Source organism: Haliotis rubra, unplaced genomic scaffold (genome assembly GCF_003918875.1).
Source record: "Haliotis rubra isolate DU_JTF1 unplaced genomic scaffold, ASM391887v1 Scf112, whole genome shotgun sequence".
In the NCBI taxonomy this organism is placed as follows: domain Eukaryota; kingdom Metazoa; phylum Mollusca; class Gastropoda; order Lepetellida; family Haliotidae; genus Haliotis; species Haliotis rubra.
The window spans coordinates 991,276-1,016,001 of record NW_025765026.1 but is presented as its reverse complement, the minus strand read 5'-3'; the positions used below and the strand labels follow the sequence as shown (position 1 = coordinate 1,016,001).

The following is a 24,726-nucleotide window of genomic DNA, read 5'->3' as shown; positions in this document are numbered from 1 at the left end:
CTTCATGCCATTCTCAGAAATATTCAAGCTTTATCAGGGTTCTGTGTAAATAATCTTGTAAGTAGTCTGGACCAGATAACCACCTGATTGAAATCATTAAAGAAGAATAGAGATACAATGGCATGCACTATCCACCTCAATGAGCCTGACCTCCCAATCATTACACATTTCTAGCCCCTATATGACAACAAGACCATTCCTAGCCTGTTTCTTCACATGGGAATAGCATTGGTTGCTGAAAACCATTCCCAGGCTGTTTCTTCACATGGGAAAGGTGCTGTAGACCACTCCTAGCCCGTTTCTTCACGTGGGAATAGCATGGGGTGCTGAAAACCATTCCCAGCCTGTTTCTTCACATGGGAATAGCATTGGTTGCTGTAAACCATTCTAGCCTGTTTCTTCCAGCATTGGTTGTCTTCATGTGGGAATAGCATGGGGTGCTGAAGACCATTCCCTAGCCCGTTTCTTCACATGGGAATAGCATTGGTTGCTGAAAACCATTCCCAGCCTGTTTCTTCACATGGGAATAGCATTGGTTGCTGAAAACCATTCCCAGCCTGTTTCTTCACATGGGAATAGCATTGGTTGCTGTAAACCATTCCTAGCCTGTTTCTTCATGTGGGAATAGCATTGGTTGCTGAAAACCATTCCTAGCCTGTTTCTTCACATGGGAATAGCATTGGTTGCTGAAAACCATTCCCAGCCTGTTTCTTCACATGGGAATAGCATTGGTTGCTGAAAACCATTCCCAGCCTGTTTCTTCACATGGGAATAGCATTGGTTGCTGAAAACCATTCCCAGCCTGTTTCTTCACATGGGAATAGCATTGGTTGCTGAAAACCATTCCCAGCCTGTTTCTTCACATGGGAATAGCATTGGTTGCTGAAAACCATTTCTAACCTGTTTCTTCACATGGGAATAGCATTGGTTGCTGAAAACCATTTCTAACCTGTTTCTTCACATGGGAATAGCATTGGTTGCTGAAAACCATTTCTAACCTGTGTCATTACTTGGGAACAGCATGGGGTGCTGAATACCAATTTTATTTTAACACAGTTATTCACAGATCTCACCTTAACTCATTGGTGTGTTGTGAATTACATACAATTGTGACTCATAATCATAAAGAATTCACTCACTCTTTCACAGATCTCACCTTAACTCATTGGTGTGTTGTGAATTACATACAATTGTGACTCATAATCATAAAGAATATCACTCACTCAACTCACTCACTCAACTCACTCACTCACTCACTTCACCTATATATATCCATCCCAGAAAAAAGCACACACATAGTACCCATATGGGAAATTGAACTCAGGCCTGGGGCATGATGAGCGAACACTTTAACAATGTGGCTACCCGCTGATGACATGAGTGTGTGGTATGAGAGGGCTGTGGGGCGGCTAGTCGATGTGGGAGAAATAGTCAGTGAGGATGCTGTGAGTTTGGCAACAATATTGATACACTGTCAGTGTTAGCTCTGCCTCCTGTACACTGGGACAGGATCGGGACAAGTGTGGCCGTATTGATCATTCTGATTGGCTATGCCTACGACCATGAGGTTAGAAGGCTCGTCAACTGAGTCGGAAATTGAATTCTCAACGGGTTAATACCACTGTTGGTAAAATCTAAATGTGGATGATAAAATATTTAGTTCCTTCACTAGGGGTACTATTTAGGCGAATATTTCGCAACTGATTTGTTTGAGGTCTGTGTGGGCTTGCAGCACTGCACTGTTCATAGGTATCACAGGATTTCCTCGGCTGTCAAGATAACCGCTTCTGTCCAGAGACGGGGTACTCTTGCACCAACATGTGGCAACATTTTTTTGCAACAAAAGCCCTATCTAACTTCAAGTTTGAAAGAGCTGAAGCTGGTTATCATTTTCAATACTATGTAGTGTTAATATTTGGGTTACCAATTGTCTAGAGTTCAAGCCAAAATGATATTCATGAGACTAGGGCTTGAGATATTGGTTTAGTGTTTCCACAAAGAAACAAACTAATTTTTAGATGCCTTGAATCAGCCTGGCCTACTGGCTTGTCATATTTTACGATTTGCCCCTGTCACGTGTTTAAAGAGGCTTAGCAACCTACCACTGATGTTACAGTTGTTTATCCCTGGATGCTGTTTGAAACCAGTGTTACCAGATAGACCTGTGCCGTTATGCATTCGGTACACACCTGACACTGGAGACTGACAGCGGTGCATTACCTGATCAGATTGCAGTCATGTACTTGCCATATAGACACAGCTGTGTGCAGGGGACGCAGGAACAATTCAGGTTCGCTGGCGGGAACATTGCTACATTTATCTAGTCTGAATCGGTGGGGCCTTGGATCTTTGCCGACACAGAACGCTAGTTTAGGTTAGCGTTTCGATTTATAATTTTGTTTCACTCTAAGAAGGAGGACAATTTTACAATTTTTGGCCTCAATATTTTTTTAAGTCCACATGTCCAGTACATGAATGTGTGTTGCTAAAAAGTTTTCTGATAATTTCAAAAATATTCTTTTCCAAGAAAATTGCATCACCTCCTCTTCTCAGATAAGAGATTACAGTTTGGTGGTGGATTAGGTGATAAATTTGTTGAATCCTATGGGCAACTTTTGCAACGGCAAATGTTTGTACCTTTCCTACCATAACAGCCTTATCTGCTATGACAGTTAAATCTTTCAGTATTGTTATTGTTGTAGTGGGTTGGCCCAAAGGTTAGGGTATTGTTTAGTATTCCGAAGACCAGGTTCAATTCTAATGTTGGTACAATGTGTGAAGAGTTGCAGACCTTAGACATGCCAGGATTTGCTTCAGGTAGTGTAGGAATCTCAGACAGACTCTAATCCTTGGTTTACTAAACATGATTTGTGTTATTTTGAGGGTTCACTGTCCAGGTAAAGCCCACACGCTCAACTCACTAACTACATCAACATCGGGAATTTGGCAAACAATATGTTCCTACTTAAATTAGAGTGAATATTGAAAATGGTGTTTCATTTATTGATGTCAAGACATGTCAGTTTTATGAAGTTAAAGCATAATTGATACGGGTCATATCTATACATATGTTTCTCAAGGAAGACAAGTAATGATATTTAATTTATGATTTGGCAGTGTTTGGCTAACAGGCAGTGAATCTGTCAGTTGTATTGTCAGTTTTGACATTTACACACTGAACCCTCTCTTCAAACTCCAGGACATGTCAATCAGGTTCTGCTAGAGGCATCTGAAAACTGACACTCACCTAAATTGGTCTGTAGATAGCCCAAGTAGTGGTTGTGCTTGTCAGCTCTGATAGTGGGCAGTATACAAGCAGGTAAATTCACTGGAGATATTTGGATAGTACTTACAGGGGAGTTACTTAGATACATGACATGTTGCTACATGTTACTATCTTTTCCCTTTGTACATGGGTATAGGTAGGCCAGTGATGTGTGCAGTTGTCTCCCTTATGTATGTCAGGATCCTGTTACTATGTGTTTGAATCCCATGTTAGTCTGGACTTTAGTTTTCAATTTGCTAGAACCATACCATGCTTGTGGATTGGCAAGCTCAATTTTTAAGAGTCAGACATGCATCACTATTTTTTCCTTTAGCCTGTGTGAGTGAGTGAGTGAGTTTTGACAAAGAATGTGGCTTTTAGAATTCTTTGAGAACTTTTGTATTGATCATGATTTTGGAGAGGTTTGACAACTGATGACATGTCAAAGATGCTTTTGTGGTTAATCCTTTGCCATCAATGTATAAGTGATTATCATTAGAGGTGTCATTATTAAGATGTTTGACGAACGATGTTATTAAGATGTTTGACGAACGATGTTATTAAGTTGTTGGACAAACAATATTATTAAGATGTTTGACCAACGATGGTATTAAGATATTGGACAAACAAGGTTATTGAGATATTCGACAAATGATATAATTATTAACATATTTGACAAACAGCAGCATTATAAGGGATTAAAAAAATAATGAAAAGGGTTTCCTGCACTGTTTATTGGAAAGAAAAAACAGGGTCACATTTCACATGAAGTTGTTAGAATCAGTTGTTGAAATCACAGTCCTGCAGCACAGGATGAACTGTAAATCTTGATGCCCAGTTTGAACAATAAGCATCATTGGTACAAATGACCCCAGACTGTGTAGGCCGGGCAGTAAATAGTAGCTTTATGTCCGTTTAATGATGATTCAGGCTCAGGCCTATTTAACAGTGGCCATCAAATGTCCATCACAGCCAGTTTATGTATCTTAGTTACTTTGGTGGTACTGTACCAGAAGAAAGTTTAGTGTGTTGTGTTTAACACGAATCCTCCCTCCGCTGTCTGGATGCATGCAGTACCGACAGACAGGTTACACACCAGTATGTTGTATCATCTGTCGGCCATCTTGAATCGGTGTCATCTCTGAAAACATTTCTTTTTCAACACCTTTTTACATATTGATACCAGCATAGTTTTTTATGTTTTATAATGAAATCTTCTCCCAGGGGCGGTGGGGTGGCTTAGTGGCGAAATCATTTGCTCATTACGCCCGGGTTCGATTCCCCACATGGGTACCATGTGGGAAGCCCATTTCTCATTTCCTATGGTGTGATATTAGTGGAATATTGCTGAAAGTGGTATAAAACCTAACTCACTCACTTTTTGTATCAATCAAACTATAACTAATAATTGTCATATCTTTTGAGTGTATCTCTAGTGATATAATTTGTCAGATTCTTGGAAAAAAGTCTGTGGGGTGGTGACCATGGCAACAATCTGTTCATATTTCTTAAATATTTTTGGGCATCCGGTTGTTACTGAGAAAGACTTTGTAAGTACCTGCACCGAATGCGATACATGAAAAAAACAAAGAACCTCAGATTGAACCTCATATTCAGACACCAGGGTCAGCTTGCACAAAGTCTTTTATAACCTGCAGCACCCTCAATATTTACGCTTAGGCTGTGATATAAGTGAGATATTGCTCAAAGTTGTGTTAGATCAAGTTATCCTGGTTCTCCAAACGATGTGTCCTGCCCAGCCACCAGGGACGGCCTTTAATCAACTGTCAGTATTGGCAGTCAGGAGTTTAAGTTCAAGGTCTGGTCTGGAATTAACACCAGTGTATGCAGCTGAATCAGTCTGTAATGACCATATCTGCCCATGACAAGCAGCCATGACAGTCTCAGTTGCTGTCAGTGTTTGGGTCCGAATGGTGATTGATGGCAGTATGTGCAAGACCGGACTGACGTGACCACGCTCATGTTGGCTACACTGCCTTGTTGTGCATATACTGGTTTGTCTGGTTGGTATAAGGCCATAGATCGAGCTGGGTTTGAAAAGTCCAGCTGAATCGCTGCATGTCAGATAAATGTGGAAGAAAAGCTTACAGTGATGCAGGTCTCAGACATTACCGCTTCAGTGAAACCCGTGAGAAAGAGTATGGTTGTGACAGATTTAGAAACATAATCAAGCTGAAGTGGGATTTGAACCCATGGTCATCGGTTCCCGACATGCCCAAGGGACACAACTCTACATAGCAAAATCCATAGCCTCAAATGACCTGGTCACCCATGCTCCTCCAATGTCCAAGTTTTGATTGATTGTTGTTTAACACCACACTCAGCAATATTCCAGCTATGTGGCGGCGGTCTGTAAATAATCCAGTCTGGACCAGACAATCCAGTGATCAATAGCATGAGCACCGATCTATGCTATTGGGATGCGATGACATGTGTCAACCAAGTCAGCGAGCCTGACACCTGATCCTGTTAGTTGCCTTTAAATACAACAAGCATGGGTTGATGAAGACCAATTCTAACCCAGATCTTCACGGGTTTCCAATGCCCAAGAAAACTTTAACATGATCCTTCTTAAAACTGTACTACTGGGGATTTGCATTGCATGGAAAAAACATTTTGGCAAAGTTGAAATAAGTTCTTGGCACCTGAAAGCCTCACTCAGAAAAAAATATTTTGTTTTAACTAAAGTAAACTGGACAAACACATTGAAAATGAACATGTAAACATTGTAACTACACAAAGGCACAGAACATTTTTAAAATATGCTTGAAAATGGTACTATGACAGGATTAACTTCCTAAAGTACTACTACTTATTGTCCAGGTAGTGGCAGAATGAAATCCACCAATTTTAAAAATGAATCATACATACTCTTTTATTTTGGCACATTAAATTTCAGTAAATTCTACTTAAAAATACCAGTTGTATTAGGCCTTGTGTCTGTGATGTATACTCAAACACAAAAGTACCATGGATCATGTTTGTCTCATAAATCCCATGTTCATTGTCAGAAACTAAATATTTACTGTAAACTTTTGTTTCATGAGCCCATACGCTCTCAAACTATGTTTCGTTTTAAATACAGAAAAATACCTTTATAATGAACTCCAAGGGACCACTGAAATTAGTTCGTTATATCCGTAGTTCGCTATTCACTTTCTTATAAGATAATATAAGGTTTATTAGGGACTTTTAGAACAGTTTGCTATAGCCGTCAGTTTGTTATATCCGTGTTCGTTATGAAAGTATTCTACTGTACTTTTTTCAATGATGTAAAGGATGTGTACTAGTTTGAAGTGGAAGGATTGTCTTTTTAGTCTGGTTTAAAATCTGGTTCAGTTATCTAGTCATGTCATACAAAAAGACACAAAAGATGGTATTTCTTATTATGCTGTCTTTTGTAGACGTTTAGGGGATAAATCAGGACCTGGTCAGCTCAGAGGTGTTGTAGTGAATGAGTGAGTTCGGTTTTACGCTACTTTTAGCAATAGTCCTGAAATATCACAGCAGGGGGACACTAGAATGGGCTTCACACATTGTACCCATGTGGGGAATCAAATCGTGTGACGAGCGAACACTTTAATTACATGGCTACCACACTGCCCCTCGGGGCTGTTGTGTGTCTTGAGTGAGATATTCATGTTAAACAATAGCACATTATCTCAGTAACACAAGCACTATATATCCAAAAGTAATTGGAATGGTATAAACAGTCACACACCAGTGCATGCACATGAATAAAACATTAATAAAATAAAAAGCATGTTAAACCTTGATAGGGAAGGTCCTTTGACCTTTTAGGCATAGATTTTGTTTAATGAATTTGAAAATGTCATCTTTGTAGTCTCAATATTTTTATATTATGTTATTCTTAAGTACTGGGGGCAGTGGGGTAGCCTAGCGGTTAAGGCGTTCGTTTGTCACACTGAAGACACAAGTTTGATTCCTTCATGGGCACATTGTGTAAAGCCAATTCCTGGTGTGCTGCGATATTGCTGGAATATTGCTAAAAGTGGCATAAAACCCAACTCACTCACTCTCTCTTAAGTACTGCTTATAAATGATCAGAAATGTGATGCTTGAATTTCTGAATCATCTGAAGATGGTTCAGTGAAAGTCCAATACTTTGGCACATTGTACAGACTTAATGTATGCCTCTACTTGGTGTTTGTAGAATAGCCGGATTAGTAAGATAGGGAGAGTTTGTGTGTCCAAGTTTAATGTGTACAGAGAAAATATCAACAAGGTATGCTCTGGCAATCTTTTCTCGTCTTAAAGGTTCTGAAAAGGTCAGGATGGTAGTTTAACTTAAGTTGTGAGAAACAAGACTATTTTATTGTTGTTTTTGATGACTCAAGATGTCTCAAGATGTCTGCCTGCGTGCCTGCCTCTGTGCCTGCCTGCGTGCCTGCCTGCCTTCATGGTTGAAAGTGTTTGACTATCTTCCCAACACAGTGGGTTTAGTTAAAGGCTTAGGGGTGTTGATAGCAGTGATAACCTCCTGTCATCGCTGACTGTTCCCTTGTCGACCTGTATGATGTATCTATTATCACCTGTTTATACTTACCTGGCTGACCTGTTTATACTTACCTGGCTTTTATGGCAGACCATTGCCGCGCTTTATCACCCACAATATCACTGTTTCACAATGTGTACATACTGAGGCACTTGTGTTTGGATTACACAGAGGTCGTGACACTTGACCTCACATGGCATGCCCACCTAAACCTCTCACCTTCCTGTCAATTATCTTCGTCCACAACTTCATCACTATATGTTGACATGTGAAATTTAGATATACGCAATGATGTATGGTCCCTACATGATATACATCAGTGATTGACATGTCTGCCGGCAAACGTCACTGAATGATGTATGTTGGGATTAATTTCAGCAGCCACATTTTTTCTTTAGCTTCTTTTGGATAAAATAATCTTTTAGTAAACCATACATCCCATAATTTTTTCAAGCTGATATGTACAAGTTAGAATTTTTCCCATGCATCTGATAAATTTATATAAATATGCCATCTTAAAATGTCATCATTGCTTGTAAACTTATAGAAGAGATAATCTAAATCTTATAAATAATATCTTCTTCTTGAAATGTTAGCCATTCGTTGTAATGTATTTTAGAAGATTTAACCAAGATACTGTTTTCAAGAAGTGGGCAAGTTAATCTGTGGGAACTGGTTGTGTTCCATCGATCACCTGCGTTGTTTACTGGTTCCAATGTTTTTGTAGAACTGCTTTATTAGGGTCACCTGTAAACAGACGCTGGTTTCCGGCAACATGTCATCTTTATCATTCCCCAACCCAAAATATTTACCCAGTCCTAGATTGCGCCACATGAACAGCGCCTTTAACCCAATAATGCAATGGTGCAGGAACGACATCCATCAGGTAGTTGCGGCCATATTTGATCTGCCTGTGTGGCAGTGTTACACTTTGTGGTATTTTGGTTAGCTTGAAAGAACAAACAAACAAAATTTTATCGACAACTGGACCCAAGAATAGGTCACTCTTTATTCCACTTTGGTTCAACTTTTTCTGGACTGCTTCGGTGGTCTAGTGGATGAAGAATTGTCGGGAAAGGCCTTTGGTTTGATCATGGTTTTATCTTGACTTATGAAAGTGGAGGTCCAGGGAACCCCTTCGAGAAGTGTTACAGGTCCTGGTCAGTGATATGAGGCCCTGTAAAGTACTGAAATGGTGTTGTCGTGTAGGTTCAGATAATTACCTCCGAACCGGGAATGAATCAGTGGTCATGTGGACAGTGGTCATGACTGATGGATGATATTACAGACGTACATAACTACTGACGCATGGTAGGTATCTTTGTGCATCTCTTCGGACACAGTATTTTTGGGTTTCATCCATTCCCTAATTTGTGCACACTGAACGCATATTTGTGTGTCGCGTAAAACGCTGGTTTAATCCTTCAACATATCATACCAAAAGATTTTACAAAGTAGTACTTTTTGTTGCTTTGCCTGGTGCTTGGTTTTAACGGGATATGACAAGACCTATCTAGTCAGAGTCACTATACCGTGTCTAGGTTTGTATCCATATTAAGCTATAGCAATGTATCTCCTTGGGCTCATTCTGTAACACTGGCAATTGTCCAGAGTTGTACAAGAAACCCTCATGCACTCATGTAGATGCATATTTCTATGTAAGAGCAATGTTTGATTCCCCACATGGGTACAATGTGTGAAGCCCATTTCTGGTGTCCCCCGCCGTGATATTGCTGGAATATTGCTAAAAGCGGCGTAAAACCACACACACTCACTGTAAGAGCAATGACCTTGAACCTGAGCTCACTGTCTCACTATTTCTGAGGGGCAGTGGGGTAGAGTAGTGGTTTAAGTGTTTGCTCGTCATGCCAAAGACCCGGGTTTGATTCCCCACATGGGTACAATGTGTGAAGCCTATTTCTGGTGTCCCTTGCGTGATATTGCTTGAATATTGCTTAACGCTGCGTAAAACTAAACTCACTCACTCACTATTTCTGATGTTAAGGAAGGTACGCTGGTAGACTGGTGTGAAACAGTTATATAAAGTATACCTATATGACAGGGGAAATATAATCATTTAGTTACAAAATATAGCTTCAATCTTAAGTTTCTTTAAAAGGAAAATGTTTGTGAATGATGGATAAAGTAATGTGGACTTTCTAGTATGCAATATTTCATTTCACCGGTTGTTCGGGATTGAGAAAAAAATATATTACAAATGATAGTCTGTAACCATATCACCCAGTTTGAATCCTGAGCTGACTGCAGTCTATTTCAGTCTATTTCAGTGTATTAACAGATAAGCTTATCTAACAATACTCCATATATTTCAATTAAAATCTACTGAAATGATGTCAAGGACACGTTCAGACTCCAGCACTTAAACAGTGTGTAAGTTTCTTACCTTTATTTATCATGTATATATACTTAGATATGTCTGACATGAGATACAAGGCTGAACAGCTTGCGTGTATCTTAAATGTGATATCTTCTGCTCTGAAACCACTGAAGATGGCACTTCCTCTTGATGTTTCTGCCCATGTGTCCTTGTCCTTGTGTCCGTCCTTGTGTCTGTCCCTTGGTTACTGTTGCTGGGTCAATTTGTCTGTTCCTCTGTTCCTCCTGGTGTTCATCCCTATGTCAAGTAGGGCTGCGTAATATAACCGGTTTACTGGTATTTACTGATTCACACATGAAAACGGTAAGTATTGTGAAAGGCTGATCGAAAACCGGTATTTTGACATGCATTCGGAAAACTTCGTAACACTTGGAAATCTTGATGATTGTGGAAATTGTGGTAAGGGTGGGGGAATGATCGTGGTGAAAATTACATTTAACTGGATTGTTAAGTTCTTTTCCTTGTTTCATTTGTTCCAAATATTATTTACATTTGTACTTTGCCATCATTAAAAGTTTTGATTAAGGTTAATCAAGCATAGTGATTTTGTTGTGGTTTTGCTTTATGAATCAAGCATTAACTCGATTATAAGTAGATTTTTGTTAAAAAACCCATCTTGCAATATATTGCAAAACATATCGCAATATATGCTTTTGCATCACAATAGATCGCAATGTGAAAATTCTCTGCAATACCCACCCCTAATGTCAAGGTGTCTGTTCTGTGTCTGTGTCCCAACGTCCATCCATCTGTCCTTGTGTCTATCTTGTCATTGTGTCTGTGTTCTTGTGGCTTATCTTGTATCTGTCTTCCTGTTTCTGACCCTGTTCCGGTGTCAATTTGTCTGTTCCTCCTTTGTGGTCGCCCCTATGTCAAGGTGTCTGTCCTTCTGTCCCTGTTCTGTCACCATGTTCTTGTAACTGTGTCCCTGTATTCTTCATTCTGTGTTCCTGTGTCCATGCATCTGTTTGAAAGTGACTCTGTCCAGGTATGTGTGTATGTACCCCTGTGTCTGTGTCTCTGTGTCTGTCCTTATGTCTCAGTGTCCATGCATCTGTTTTAAAGTGACTCTGTCCAAGTATGTGTGTATGTACCCCTGTGTCTGTATATGTACCCCTGTCCAGGGCTTCAGATAATTTTTCAACATCAGGAGTATGTACTCCTTATATTTTCAATATTGGAGTACTGGAAAACCTTAAGTGTACATTTAGAGTACTGAATGGAATTTAATGGAGTATCAGTAAGCTTGTGTTTCGTTTCATATATGCACCACAACATTGCTACTCTTGTGTAAACAGGTAAAAAACCAAAAAACAATATCATTTCAGATAAATACGTCTGTAAATAATTCTAAGACCGTACACCATTTCTGCGGTGCGTATCTGCTAAGTTTTCTAAATTATTTCCTACTGTATTGTGCATATTTTATATCTGTATATACGCAGATATGACCCTTATGTGGAGCCCTGCCTGTCTCTGTGTTCCTGTGTCAGTTCATGTCTCCTGGATGTGGATCTTATAAACACTGTGCTCCATTAAATGTTTACAAAGCACCTGTTGGATTGAGACATTACTGCATGTCTGATGTTTCTTTTCTTTTGTTTTTCCAGAAGAGAGTCGAATGGCATTTTCACCGAAGGAAGCACCTGTCTATGTGAGTATATTCCTTCATGAGAAGTGGGGCTGTAGTTTAGTGGTAAAAGAATTCATCACACTGAAGGCTGTTCCTGATATAATGAACAGACCCGTGAAGATCCAGGTTAGAATTGATCTTCCGTGACCCATGCTTGTCATAAGAGGCGACTAACGGGATCGGGTGGTCAGGTTCGCTGACTTGGTTGACACATGTCATTGTGTCCCACTTGCGTAGATCAGTGCTCATGCTGTTGATCACTGGATTGACTGGTCCAGACTATATTATTTACAGACCGCTTCTATTTTGCTGGAATACTGCTGAGTGTGTGTTAAACAGAAAAAGCTGCATAAAACAATACTCACTCACAATCATCGACTTCATGAACCTTTTGTTGTGAAGTGAGGTGAGGTGAGGTGAAATTGGGTTTAACATCGTGCTTGAGAATATTTCGCTCATATGACGACGTGCATGCGTTTGTATGTGTATGTGCGGCTGCTTGTACTAGCCCAGACTGAAGCTGGTTTTATAGTGCTAGCCCACTGAGATACCATGCCGCAGTGAAGTATGAATACCCCACTCAGACACATTATACTGACTCCGAGCCGACCAGTCCTTGTTGTAGCCATTAATGCCAAGCGCCAGGCAGGGACCAACAAGTACCATATTTTAACGTCTTTTGGTATGACGCGGTCGGGGATGAAACCCCGACCTTCCGCGCTTGTGAAGTGAGGTTGGTGGTGCAGCCTAGTGATTACAGGGCTGGTTCTCCACGTGAAAGTTCTTGGTTTTATTCTCTCATTGAGTAAAACCAAATATGACTGGAATCATGCTGAAATGAAACAGAGAACACTTTCAACTATTTTTCTGAAACAGGATTTCAGGTTGAAAGTGGAAAATACAATGTCTTGAAGGGGAAAGACATAATATCGAATTAGGTTTATACTGCGGTATTAAAAGATATTGATTTTCTTTAAGGACAGCAGTTTGAAATTTGTTATGAACAAAATTGCACAAATTATTTTGAAATCATATCCATGTGTTTATAAGTGAACGTGATATTGGATATGATTGAAATTTATGTTGTATGTAGATCCAGTCTGTTACAAAATGATACACACACAATTTATGTAATTTGGTTAATGGTTGACGTTTTTATTGTTTATAACTCTTTGGTTTATCTCTATCAGTGTTTTCAATAGTAAAAGCAATTTTAGCTTTAGTTCAACCTTGATAAGCAGCCATTTCACCAATAGCTCCAGTAGCCTCCGTAAATGTGACAGCCAGACTCAATGTGTCTTGAAGGTGGTCAATAGTTTCGGAGATCAACAAACAAAAAAATGAAGGAAAAACAGTAAAGGATAGTGTGTGTAGGTTGAATCCACATGTGGTAGGTGGACGTGGAGATAGTCAGTCTTCCCGAAGGGCCAATCACTCATGGTTTAGCATCCCCTGGCAAAGGTCAGCCATTGCTTCCCCAGATTGTGTAGGTTTGTCTCCTATTTCCTGTCTGACTGGGAATGTCGTCAGCCAATCACAAGCTCTCCTGGGGACCAGTTTTAGAGACGGTAGCGGAAATCTTTGGAACTCATTTTGGTAATGTTTGATGGTGTTGTCAATATTAGGCAGGGCCTGCCTGTCCAGCTAATGGAACATCCAGTGTAGGTTGGCATTGCCTTGTTGAGACAAAGTGAGGATCTATTGGTCACCTGCGACTTACAGCACTCTTTTTTTAAGTTGATTATCTGCAGATGTGGATCACCTGACCAGAGGTCAAGCTGGCTTGTGTCATGCCGTTTTTTGTTCGTCCAGTGTCATGTACTTTTAGATTTATTTAGAATTCTCTTCAGTATTCTTTGTGTTTATTGAGGTAAAAAATTAAACCTGATTTGCAAATTGCGTAAATATAGAGATTTGCACAACACCCAGTCCTTTTATTATCAACCTGTTAGATAACAGTAGTGTGGGTTGTTCTTCTTTTTGTTGGGGTGGGGGAGTAAGAGCATGTGGGGGCAGAGTTATAAATAAAAGAAATTGATTGGTTAGTTGATCAACTGCATTGGGCTGACTTGAAATTTACTTTTCAAATTTCATTTGATATTTTTTAAAATTTGATTTAATATTTACACATTCTCCATATCCAAACTTTTAGTCTGTTTTATTAACCTTTGGCGCCTTCCCATAATAATGAATATAGCTTATTCTTAGGAATCCCCTTCCTCCCCTTGAAACATTGCTGGGATAAAACCAAGTTATCTCACTATTCATGGTTCTTCTCCTTGCAGACCGCCTCCGTGGTGTAGTGGTTAGAGCGTCCGCCCGGAGAGCGGAAGGTCGCGGGTTTGATCCCCGACCGCGTCATACCAAAAGACGTTAAAATATGGTACTTGTTGGTCCCTGCCTGGCGTTCGGCATTAATGGGTACAACAAGGACTGGTCGGCTCGGAGTCAGTATAATGTGTCTGAGTGGGGTATTCATGCTTCACTGCGGCATGGTATCTCAGTGGGCTAGCACTATAAAAAACAGCTTAAGTCTGGGCTAGTACAAGCAGCCGCACATACACATACAAACGCATGCACGTTGTCATATGAGCGAAATATTCTCAAGCACGACGTAAAACCCAATTTCACCTCACCTCACCTCTTCCCCTTGCAACATTACTAGGATAAAACCAAGTTCACTCACTATTCATGATTGAATAACTCTGTATGTATTATTGTGAAAATTTGTATTGTAACATAGGATGTGACTTTATGTTAGTCAAGTAATAAATTAGCAGACAGCAGGTGAGCTTCAGAACCTTCTATTTTTCAATGCCTCATAGTTTATGTTGTCTGTATTGACCAACCATCTTATCAGAACTGTTGTCAGTGTCATGGACGTCACAAGTAGAGAACAACTATGTCTGACTGCCTAGGCCTCATTATTGAGGGTTTAGATAGGGCTGTGATGGTACAACAATGTTAGTCCAGCTGATTGTCTGCCCCCACCCCGTGTTTGCCAATTAGAAGCAAGCTCTGACTCATTCTTGTTAGAACCTGAACCTTACTTGAGTTGTCTCCCTTGTTCTTCATTGCTGGACTAGGATGTTTTAGCTTTTGAAAATAGAGAGTAATGAAAATTGTAAATAAATTCAACATATTGCATTATTCATGTTCTTTTTATTTGTGTAAATGTCCATGTTGTCAGGGAAACTGATCCCATAAAAATGATAGTGTTGCAAAATTTGCAATGTAAATTTACAGATGTGAGTGAGTGAGTGAGTGAGTGGGTATGGTTTTATGACACGTTTGGCAATATTCATAACTGTATGGTTGAGAATACCAGAAATTGGCTTCACAAATTGTACCCTTTTGGAGTATTGGAGAGTGAATGCTTTAACCACCTGGCAAGTCAGCCAGCTCCTTCAGCAGAGATGATGATAAACAAAGGTTTCAACTGGCTGTAAGGTTGATTGTAATACACAAGGGTCTTGTTTAATTATTTTGACAGGATAGCTGTGAAAAGATGACTAAATAATTAATTATTATAAATCAAATATGTGCTATATGAGATATGTGTTATATGTTAGATAAGAATTGTCACCATAAATGTCATATACAATGCTTTTGGTGTGAGTCTTTGTATTGTGCATGGAACCAGCTGTGACCTTTCCAGCGTCCCGATTCCTGTGGCATCTACAGAACTATCATTGGTTGTTAGACACCTAATAAGAGGAATGTGTTGATTGCCGCCTTTTGTTTGGTATGAAGCATTGTGGGAGTTACTCCCATCATGCCTCGTTACTGCAATCAAACACTGCCGTCTTAATGGAAAGCAAGCATTACAATGGGTTAGGGCCCAATTTGCAGGATTGGAATTGGCTTTTAAAGTAATGGCTGTTTGTGAATTGCACTTTTTTACAGTTGGGTTTAAGGAAATGAATGTTTTCTAACAAAAATTATATTGTTTTCAAGGTCTGTTTTATCAAAACGGTGTTTCTTTCAAAGATAGTATTCTGACTTTGTTATGAAAAGAAGGATTACTGTCAAAAATGGTAGTAAATACTATTGGCTTTTTAATCTGTTGAAATTGAACATAATTTGTTTGTTTGTTTCTCAAGGGAGGTGGCACCATTGTTGTGGCTTTGACAGAAGATACTAGTTTCCCAGAAGATGCACAACTATTTCTGGTTTTCGAGGGTGCCAACCGCCGTCATGTGGCCACAACCAGCAAAGTCAGCACCAATACACTGCACTCCTTCATTCCAGGTGAGGCTTATTATTCTTCATCTTACATAAACCCACGAGGATCTGGGTTAGACTTGATCTTCAGTAACCCATGCTTGTCATAAGAGGTGACTAGCGGGATCGGGTGGTCAGACTTGCTGACGTGGTTGACACATGTCATCATATCCCAATCGCGTAGACCGATGCTCATGCTGTTGATCACTGGATTGTCTGGTACAGACTCAATCATTTACATACTGCCGTCATATAGCTGGAATAGTGCTGAGTCCGCGTAAAACTAAACTCACTCACTCACTTCTACGTCAGTGAAGATGTACTATAGAGGACAAAATGTTTTTGTTTTGTTTGTAGTTTGTTTGACTCAGCAATTTTACATCTATATTATGGTGATCTGTACATAAATGTGAAGCATACAGTTCAGTGATTGACGTCATGAGCATCAAACTACATCTATCAATCATAGAGTCTGATCAACCAATCCAGTTAGTCATCTCTTATAACAAGCATGGGTTGCTGAAGACCAATTCTGACCTGTGTTTTCATGGTTCAGAACATAACTGCTTCCCCAGTACATTCAAATCTCATGCATCTGAGGTCGCAGTGGAATGTGCTTGGACTGGCTAATGGGGATTGGGAGGATTCTGGTGTGTGTCTTCCAGTTTAGATTTGGTCTTCAGGAACTGATGGAAGAGGCCATGAAGGAGGGTGCTCAGACTTTGGTTTATGCATATCCCAGTTGACTAGATGCTCATGACGTCAATCACAGGATGACCGGTCTATACTTGATATTGTATCTACCACCATCATATTACAGGCATGTTAATAATTGGGGAGTTAAATATTACTGACAAACAATGTGTCTGTATGACCAGACGGCCTTGATTGCATATTGTACGTCCTGTCAAACACTGGTTTCCTATCCAAGACATGATTATATACAAGCTTATGTGTTATAATTGGACAATTGCTGACAGCAGCGTGCTTGTAGCCATTCATCTCTATGGATGCTTGATATGACACTATGACTGCACTATGGACCAGAAGGAGGATGTGATCCAATGCCATTGTCAATATACAGTACTCCAGAAGGTTATGCCGGTGCAAGGGCATCTTATTCATTACTGAACAAAGAGTGCACTTTCGATTAACATTTAAGTCTCATCTAAGCCCCATTTAAGCCCCATTTAAGTAAAGATGTTGTGGTATTTTAGGAAAGGTCAAGGTCGCAATAGCTTCTTTCAAGTGAAAAGGGTGCTTGATAAAATTCATTACATTTGTATGATCAAATGGAAATGTTCCATCAGCAATTTCCTCATTAATGACAATCATATGTTATGGTCAGTCAGCAATCTTTACAAAATAATTAAAAACAATTTTACCAAAGAAACAGATTTCAGATTGTGTGTTATTGTACCCAGAAGGCATGGATTGTTGCTCATTCTATTAACCACTGGCTACAGTGATCAGACGGAAGGTTACAGATACATTCAGTCATCCCCTGTATTGTAAAGCAAGTATTGTTGAGAAATCTGTTAGCCTTTGTAAAAGGCTTTAAGAAGTGTTAAGGTAGACATGTGGATGTCATTTCCAAATTTAGCACATTAGTTTTAAGAAATGTTGTTTTATGCAATTCTTATTAATTTGTTCCCATTTTAATTGACTTGTCTTTGCATGTGTTTGTTATGGATGCCACAGGTGGGGCAGGATGTACTGATTTCATTTGGAAAACATTGGTAACTTCACTATTAGTTATTACACATGCTTATAGACTGTTTGCAGTGAAAGCGTGCCGATGTATTTCACTTTTAACAAAAAAGTAAATCGAATAAAGTGAAATTAAGATTGCTAATCCTCATAATTTTACCTTGCCAATTGAACATTTAAATCTCAGAATTTTATTCAACTTAGGATAAAAGTTGTTTAACAAACGATCATAGTTTCAGATCGCTAATGTTGTTTTGTATTACAAGTGGGTATGCACATTAAATGAAACACGGAGAAGAAGTAGGGTTGGTCTAATTTAACGCTCATCACGTACTGCTCATGCATTTGTACAACTGTTCGAATTACTGCGTTTACTCCCTTGTAATACAAACCAATAATAGCGATTTGAATCTATGATCGTCTGAAAAACAACTTTTATCCTAAGTTGAATAAAATTCTGAGATTTAAATGTTCAATTGGCAAGGTAAAATTATGAGGATCCGCAATCTTAATTTCACTTTATTTGATTTACTTTTTTGTTTAAGGTGAAATTCATCGGTATGTTTTCACTGCAAACAGACTATAGGATGTAGTCAAATTATCCAATGGAATCTGCTTTTAGCGAAATGTTTTGAGTATGGCAACAGGTCTTTGTTTGGTAGATGGATGTGATAGAATGTACATGAGTCAGCTGTCGTGACAGTTTGTTGTACCAGTAGGGATCCATATACACCAACCACTGGACGATCTTCTTTTGCCGACCCGTGAAGATCCGGGGTAGAATAGGTCTTCAGCAGCCCATTCTTGTCATAAAAGGCGACTATGCTTGTCGTAAAAGGCGACTAACGGGATCGGGTGGTCAGGCTCGCTGACTTGGTTGACACATGTCATCGGTTCCCAATTGCCAGGTCGATGCTCATGCAGTTTATCACTAGATTGTCTGGTCCAGACTCGATTATTTACAGACCGCCGCCATATAGCTGGAATATTGCTGAGTGCGGCGTAAAACTAAACTCACTCACTCACTCTTCTTTTGCCTACATCCAAGCTTTTTGAAGGTGATTTACTTGACATTTATAGAAGATGTTTTTGGAAATGGATATGTGTTATCTGCTTATTCATGAAACACTTTTCTCTTAAACTTGTCCCAGTGTTGATATTGTGTCAATATTGATGTTGATAGTCTTGAACCCAGATCTCTCATTTCCAGGCTCACATGAGTGGAGCTTCCTGACATTTGAGTTTTTGAAAAATCTACCGTTACACAAAGAACAAAAAATGTGAATCCAAAGAAACAGTTCTCATAAACCTCCCACAATATTGATGCTTTCCGTGTTGTTTAGAGTTCCACCACATTATAAAGCCATGTGACAGCTGATTTTGTTCCCGATTGATGAACTCTTGCGAAATAAATGCATTTAAGTGGTTAGGATCCATTTCATTGATCATTACATTTCCGGTTACTTCTTTCAGGTGATCTATTAGCAGCCATAACCGTTATAACCAAACAGAGTTGAAGTACTTAAAAGGCCAACAACAGAAATAGTCTGTGTCCTGTCCTACGATGTGTGTAAACACATACCCTAAACAACTGACACATCCACGTCGCCTTCACGTGGGTGGGTGTGGGCAAGTTGACTATTGTGTTGGATGTACACTTTGGAATGCAAACTGTACTATGAGAGATGTGTGTAATAGGACATGGTCTGAAGTACAGAGAGTAATGGGTATCGGTCAGGCAAAAGATGTTTTTGTAACCGATACCGTCCCATTATCTTTGAGACCAGTGTTTTTAGCAAATCTTCAACCAGACATCATGACAACATTAATTTTGATGTCTTGAGGCTAAAATGGGTGAAACATATGAATTTTTAACTTCCAGAGAATATCTAATGTGACAAGGTGATAATTTTACCATTTTTTTCTGTCTTCATCAATGTCTACGTCTTCTGAAGATAAATGTATAAATTCAAATGTTAGAAATCAGCCTGGTTGATTCCTTAAAATCAGCCTTTTGGTCTATTTAGGCTTTCCTGTATTGTTAGAAGCACAATAAGGCTTGTTAACAAAATCTAATTCTTATCATCAAACTATGCTGGGCACCTTCTTTATTGTATGACATCTGTAATTGTACTTCTACACAAGCACAGCGGGTTAACCATTTGCCACACAATAGCAAATCAAGCAACCGATCAGAAATCTTGGACCTGGGTAAGAATAATTTATTATTACCAATGCTTGTTGGCACCCACTCATGATGATCAGGAAGTTAACGTTTGTGGATTGTCTGATTGGATCCCTGACTCACTGAATTGTTGCTCATGGTGTCGGTCACTGGTTTGCAGAGTCCGAACAGTCATTGGTGTGGTTGTAGAATGACTGGAATATAGCTATCTGCATTATAAACCAGCATTTGTCCACTCCAGAAAACTCATGAAAAGTGTAATTATAATAGTCTACATACCAACACCTTAACTGGCTGCCCGAATCCCACGTATTTGTTGTTTCATCACGTGACTTTGATCTGTACAACGGAGAGTAACAGAGGCCTACTTTCAACGCACTGGGTAAATATTCATCTGGACTGCGGTAGCTCTCATGCAGGTGTCATAATGACCAGTGGTTATTTTAGCATGAAAGGGATAGATCTGGAGAGCTGGACAATGGACGTGGTTGCCCCATTGTTTCCTGAGTAGACAGTAGCATTCCGGGGCAAGACAATCAAACATTCCTGCAGACCTGTCTGTGTGGGGAGGAGACGATGGACAATTGCTGATACTCCATAGCGCAGTGCCGCTCACACTGATGTAAGCCGGATAGAGGAAGAAATTATTTATCAACTTGTCAGATATTGTGTTTTATCTCATCATTGGTGATGAAACCGGTATAGACGAGTATATAAGGCTATGGCTAAGAGACGCAAAGCATGTATACAACCAACATGGTTATAAACAATATTTGATCATGTCGTCTTACTGTATTATATCTGTGGAATCTGTTTTTGGTGCTGATTGAGGCATGTATTTACATTCAGTTAAACACAATCATGTTCCGATTATGATACTCAGCATGGTTCTGAGTGATATTTATAGTTGCGGGCATATTTTTAAATTTTGATTCATAAAATATTTTTGATATTCATCATTTAAATGTAAGTTTTACAGTTATAGTACAAGCTGTGGAAACACTCTTTCTTGACAACAGCATCAGAATCTATACCGAAACGTCGCATCATATATAATAAAGAACTTGTCATCCATAAAGTACATTATTTTCTTACAAGCTGTAGAAGCAACACACAGATATATATAGTTGCTTCTAGTGTCCGTGGCGACACACCATTCCATGCTGTTTACCAAAGTCGGAATTCCTGGTGACAGGGTGGTATTAGTTATAACATATTATCTGCTGGGCCTGTTGGGGAGCTGTGACAACAGGGGCTCATTGTGAGACTGAGCAGTGTATTGTTATGTTATCCTGGGACACACCAATTAATCCCTGACCCAGATAGCATTTGCTTGGCACTATAGACATGTCTACCTGTATTAGGTGGTGATTGGGCTGAAACTATCTTGTTGACTTGGATTCTGTGGCTCCATTAGGCTTAAAGGTTTGGTTTGTTGTGTTACACACTGGATGTTTTGAGCTGTTCACCCATTGAAGAAGACATAAAATCAAAGACAAAAATTGTAAAAAGACACGTTTAAGAACATAAGCAAAGAATTTTTATTTATTTTTTGTGTGTGTGGTATCTATTGTAGTCGTGTCTGTAAAATAATTACACAAATGGGACTTGCTTTAAAATGCATGTTCTTCGTCATACTCATTATGTTTCCTTGATTAGGGCGAGTGGGGGGTTGGGGGTTGGGGTAGTCCTCTCAATAAAAAAAGTGTTTGTTGCTCATGCAGAAAGCCCAGGGTTCAATTCCCCAAATGGATGCAGTGTATGGAAGTACCTGGTGATATGGCTGGATTACTTGAAGTTAATAAAATCAGCATTTTACAATCATTGTTTACTTAGTCTTCTACATGTAATTATGTAGAGGGTAAAATGGACAATAAAAGAAAGAAACAGAGACTAGTTCTCAGCACTGTGGACCTCTTTAGACATTTTTATTTCAATATTTCAACATTTTCCTTACCGCTATAATTTGGCTCATCATTTGGCTCCTAAGGAATTTATTTTATCCCTTCCTTTGTAATGTCAAGAGGTTGTTTTAAAAGTGTTTTCTACTACATCAGTTTAATACTGGATCTGTACTTTTTCATACTTCAGGGAACAAAATCTTGTTAATACACAATGTGTAATGAAAGAAAAAAGACACAAAGTTCAGATAAGTAAATCAATGGATTGGATTCCAACTGAATCAATGTTTGCTTTCAAGAAGCCAGTTTGTGGCCGTTACAGGAAGAAGGCCAACATCCAACACTCTCCAAGAACATTTTGAATCGCTTCTGTAAAATGCAAACCAGATTGACCAAATTAGGATTTCGGCTCTGATCGTTGTTGACCCTCGCCGGCTTTACCGAGCTAATTGTTTGTTGTATTGATTGTAAACACACATCTTGTTACCAATCAGCAGAACAAGTTGTACTGGCCGGAGTCTAACCACATTTCTTCGTTCTTGGACGGATGTTATGGTTTAATGTTATCATGACGGTCATCACAAAAATTGGAAGCATGATGAAATTTGGAATTTGGAATATTTTGATACAAAGTTTTGTTTGTTTCAAGATATCAGTTTATGGATATTGAGTCAGTAACTATTTCCTCAGGATTGTGTTGATTTGATGAATAAAAAAAATCATTTCAATGAAGAAATGTAAATTTTGAGGGCAGTTAATCTGGGAGAATTATCCAAACTGAACAAAATACATTTGTTTTGTATAAAATGGGAAATTCAGAAACAATGAATTATTATCATCCTTTAATTTAATAATTATTTCAATGAAGTTCAGTTTGTTGTAATGTTTTAAACAGTTGCTTATCCTGTTCACATTCATGTCTTAACTCAAAATGACCTTGGATAACCTTGAAATGTTATTTTTTTCGTCCTGTTCTCATTCTCCTAACGCTAAAAGATAGTCCACCATGTTGAATCACCTTGATACATGGAGCATTACCTGAACAGATGTTTCATAGTCACAGCTAAACATTCACGGCTGTTTTTGATGTTACGGGTCACCGAGGCTGCACTCCTACCTATGGTAGAATTACAATCATTAAATGATTTTGAACAGCCAAGCTGTTGAACAGATTGTTAACTGACATTTCAGCATAATATGCTTCTGGCCTGACATAGTTGAGGCAAGTGCATTTTTGATGATGGAAGCCAAATTGATGTTATCATGGTTATAATTCCAAAACATGTTTGTACAGCACCGATGAAATCAATGTCCATTATGACTGGGTCGTATGTTATGTAGCTCAATTAAGTGCAGACCAGTTGTAAGTGTTTTGACGAGGTAGTCTGGATTAAGTCATCTTATGTTGAAAAATGTTTATAAGAAACATAGTTGGAATGTTAATTAGAAAACAGATTAACCTTTCAAATGTTAAGATTAATTTGCAAAATGTTGAAATGTATCAATCAGTAGAAATGTCTTGGGGAAATTCCATCATCAGATTTTGAAGAAATTAAAATATATATAAAAAATAGCATTATGTTTGAAATATTTTGATAGTGGTAGTTTTAACAGAAAGAAAGTTAATTATTTTATCTTTTGTTGTTGTCATAAGAACGTGGGGTAGCCTTGTGGTTAAAGCTCTTCACGTTGAAGACCTGGGTTCGATTCCACATGTGGGTACAATGTGTGATGCCCATGTCTGGTGTCCCCTGCCATGATGTTGCTTGAATATTGCTAAAAGCGGCGTAAAAACCCAACTCACTCACTCACTCACTCACTCATATGAACGGTCAATGAGAATATGCCAGTGTTGGAATCTGCGTGTTTCTTATTGAATTGTTATAACACCATAACATGTAGATATATGATTTTCTCCACATTGGTTTTGTTTGACCATATGTTGTTACAACATGGATATGTGTCATTTTTTTTTTTTTTCATATACCATCAAAAAAAAGTAGGGGATATTCCATTTTACTAGCATACAACGAGCATACCACTAGCCAGTGACCGCGAAGATCGATGCTCATGCTGTCAATCACTGGATTGTCTGGTCCAGACTCATCGGATCCCAATTGGCGCAGATATTTACAGACCAGCCACATATAGCTGGAATATTGCTGAGTGCAGCGTAAAACTGAACTCACTCACTGAAAAAAGTCATATATATCCATACAGATGAAACATTTCCAAAGGAGTGAAATAAATTGTCACATTTCCCTTTAATTTCTCTTCATCATCTGTTTCCTCCTTGGCTTCATCATTTGCAGTTTATCAATCTTGTAAATCCAATATCCCCTACCTTTTTTGAATGGTATACGTGAAAGAAAGATTCTTTTTCTCTGGTGTTTTGTTATGGAAACACTGAAGTTTGCTTTTAATGTTGTCCTCAAGGCTCAAGAATTTGTTATTATCAGTTCCTATACAGCTAACGTGTTGAGATCCACCAGTGATTGGATCACAGTGGCAGCTGACTGTAAGAATGAGATGGGATTTCAAGAGAAGTGAACTTGAATGTTTCAAATCTGTCATGGACATCATGCTATGTTATTAAAGTGACCTAGTCAATTTCCTGGTAGTTTGGAACTCAGATACATAATAATTATGTTCATTTTCCTGATGATGTACTCCCATTTTACCTACACTCAACCAATCTTCACATGACAGCCCATCCTCCCAGTAATATCAGGAATCACTGACATATTCAATTCAAAAAGTAGTTCCTGTGTAGCAATATGTCTTTGTCCATGTGTTTGGCAGGTTGTCCAAGCAACCAGATCAGACAAAAGTAGTTCCTGTGTAGCAATATGTCTTTGTCCATGTGTTTGGCA

The 24,726-nt window shown here is 39.0% G+C and overlaps 1 long non-coding RNA gene across 1 annotated transcript; it reads right to left on the bottom strand.

Moving 5' to 3' along the window:
- Positions 1–1,314: 1,314 nt before the first annotated feature.
- LOC124289594 lies at positions 1,315–17,950 on the bottom strand. The gene is made up of 3 exons (XR_006901707.1): positions 17,820–17,950; positions 16,355–16,357; positions 1,315–1,326 (listed from the first exon to the last, which is right to left on the bottom strand). It is a non-coding gene; the product is annotated as an uncharacterized LOC124289594 (long non-coding RNA).
- Between the last annotated feature and the right edge of the window lie 6,776 nt (positions 17,951–24,726).